General features: G+C 48.2%; 1 protein-coding gene across 1 annotated transcript in view; it reads left to right on the top strand.

Moving 5' to 3' along the window:
• Positions 1 to 3,184, top strand: part of SOX5 (SRY-box 5) — a 587,891-nt gene that overhangs the window by 394,211 nt on the left and 190,496 nt on the right. The gene's annotated exons all lie outside the window — the stretch shown is intronic.

The raw sequence follows: 3,184 nt of genomic DNA, 5'->3' as shown, positions 1-3,184 counted from the left end.
CTGGTATTTCTGGCCACTGTGTGACACAGAGTGTTGGACTGGATGGGCCATTGGCCTGATCCAACATTGGCTGCTCTTGTGTTCTTATGTTCTTAAGGCCAACAAAGTTTTATTCATGGTATAAGCTTTCGTCTGCATGCATGCTTCTTCAGTATTTGAAGAACCGTGAGCGGACATGAAAGCTTATACCTTGAAAAAAACCTTTGTTGGTCTTGAAGGCATCACTAGACTCGAACGTTTTACAGAAGAACTGAATCATCAGGGGTTTTGAATGCAAGCAGAGCATCGGACCCATTTAACGAGGTGTTATCCTCCTGCATCTTGTAGTGTTCTTTCTTCACAAAGACTTTGCATTGACAAATAGCCAATGATGCAACGTATGGTCGGGATGAGGCCTTTAAGAAACGATCCTTTCCCCCCCATTAGCTAGGGAAGAAACAAAGCAGAGTCCTGAAGGGAAGCGTATTGTGTGCCCATTTGATCAAATATACCATGATCTCACATTGTGCCTTCCTAATGAGTCTGTGGCGTTCTAAGACTCGTTTCCGGAGGTTTCGCTGGGCTAATAATTTCTGTTAGCACATCATTGGGCCACGCACAAATGCTCCAGTGATCTTCATTAATGGAGTGGAAAGTTTATTAAACGTTTTTCTTTGTTGTTTGGAGAGCATGGGGATTTATATAAGGCACGGAACATCTCTGCTAACCGCAAACTCCAGTCTTTTAAGAATTTGTTTCATGATTTTCGGTGGGGAAAGTAGCAAGGGAGATCAGAGAGCAAGGAAGGAGGGAGCTTAAGGTTGCCAGATCCCCCTGGGGGGTGGGGGTTTGCCCGCTTTAGGGCCCCCCGATCCACCGACCCGGATCCGGCCGGAAGTGCCGTCATCAAACTGGATGTGTCACCGGAGGGATGCTCTAGCATTTGACCTGACAACTCTATGGTATCATAGAGTTTCTAGCCAAATGCTAGAGTGTATCTCTGGAGACGTACCTAGCACGACGACATAACTTCCGGGTGACGTCATCGTGGCATGCGTGCTATGCGCGTGCGCCAGAAGATCCCAGGACAGAAGCTTGCCCCCCCTGCTGGCAAAAGGTAGGGACCTGGCAACCCTAAGGGAGCTAGATCGGCAAGATCCAAAGACCAGCTTTGTTGTTATGGTTGCCAGGCGTCAGGTGGTGGCTGGAGATCTCCTGGGATTACAAGTGATCTCCAGGCAACAGAGATCAGTTCATCTGGAGAAAATGGCTGCTTTGGAGGGTGGACTCTGTGGCATTATGCCCCAGGTGGACTCTAGGACATTATACACCACTGAAGTCCTTCCCCTCCCCAAAACTCGCCCTCCTCAGGCTCCACCCTCAAAATCTCCCAAGCCTGGGGTCCCCCGCCAAGGAGGTAAGAGACATTTGGCAACCCTAGGTCCTACAGTGTCAAGACCACGGCCACACAACCCAGAAAATCTACAACAGCGAATAATAAATTAATCATTTAAACCCAGTTTACAGCAACAGTTTATAACGATGACTTAGATCTAATCAGTCAGATGGCAGTGCATGGTTTGACACAACTTGGTGCGTCTTCTCTTGGGAGAGGTTGTACTTCAGGAGGGTCCGTGGATGTTATGATGGTACTATAGCAGATGGACAGCCAAAGCAAGCAACAAAGCAGGGGAACGTCGCCTCAAACATATCACCTGCTTAGGGTTATCAACCTCCAGGTAGTGGCTGGAGATCTCCTGCTATTTCAACTGAACTCCAGGATACAGCAATTGGTTCATCTAGAGAAAATAGCCGCTCTGGAAGGTGGACTCTATGGCACTATACCCCACTGAAGTCCCGATTCTTCCTAAACCTTGACCTCCTCAGGCTCCACGGTGGCTAGAGGGCAGCGTGCAATCGTGGGCCGGCGCCAGGCTGCTCCCCACGGCACCTTCAGCTCCCCTTGGGCAAGCGGGTCGCCCTCCCGGAAAGGTGGGCGGTGGCCCACGATTTACTACCCTGTTTAGGCAAGGGAGGGGCAGGCCGGCAGGCCAGCGGGGTGCCCTCTCTTAAGGGGCCGCTCTAGGCCACTGCCTAAAAATTGGATCCAGAAAAAAAACACAGTGTGTTAATTGAGATCAGCGTCCTACTGAATCGTGATATGCTTAAGACTTGTTGTCTAGCTTTTATGAAAGTTAGAGCTTTGGCACCTCTATAAATTTCCTGAAGAAGATTCATTTTTTGAAACGTTGGTAAATAATCCGGAGACGACGTTGTACCTTGGTTTATATTCTATTAAGTTGTGTATCATATTGTAATGCTTCAGAGCACAATACATGTACAGCAATTCTTATAAGTCGTATGACTGTTGATTGCGGGTCAGACTAACACGACTGTTGACCTTATATTTGTTTATCTGTTTTAGTCGTGTGTGACCAGATTTTTTTGTAAAAATTGTCTATGACAGGCCAGCCTTGGCTCCACCCCCAAGATCTCCAAGTATTTCCCAACTTAGAGCTGGCAACCCTACCCCTACAACTCGGCTCCTTTAAGTAGAGCCAGCATAGTACAGATTGTAGATTAAATTAATCACACCGTGGGAAGAAAAGGACCTTTGTGACTAGGTGATGGATTGGATCCTGCCTAGGAAACGCATCAGGAAAAAGCACCGCAATTGGTAGAATGGATCCGTGGGATCCAACTGGAAGTGGAGAGGCGGGCTCAGGAAGTGATCTGAGGGATGAGAATCGGCGGGGTGTCTGTGAAACGTTAGAAAGGTTAGGCCTTAGAGCCCCCTGCTTCCCTCACAGCAAGTTCCGTTGAGTTAAATTCCCACTCTGGACAAGGCCGTCAACACAATCCCCCCCCCCTCCCCCAACTCCCTCATGACGCCCCGATCTTATCAAGGTTGTACTTGTTTTCCTTGCCTTTCTTTTCCTCCTCCATGTTGGTTTTTTGTTTGGGGGGGGGTTTGGAAGCTTAGCTCCCCTCTGATCAATGTGCACTTCCACACCCCCACACCCCCCTCCCATTTCCCTAAATACATCATGAAAAAGGATGAGGTTTCCGCCTTAATTGCTTGTGCCTTTTATCCACATTCCTCTCGCAGCCAGAATTGTGAAGAGTGTTAGTAAAAAGGCTTCACAATAGAGCTTTTCATTAGGCCTCAGCAAGGCACACAAAAGAAGGCTTTTGGAAAGAGAGA

This window comes from Gekko japonicus, unplaced genomic scaffold (genome assembly GCF_001447785.1).
Source record: "Gekko japonicus isolate JY-2015 unplaced genomic scaffold, Gekko_japonicus_V1.1 scaffold482, whole genome shotgun sequence".
Lineage (NCBI taxonomy): Eukaryota > Metazoa > Chordata > Lepidosauria > Squamata > Gekkonidae > Gekko > Gekko japonicus.
This window is presented reverse-complemented; position numbering and strand designations above follow the sequence as displayed.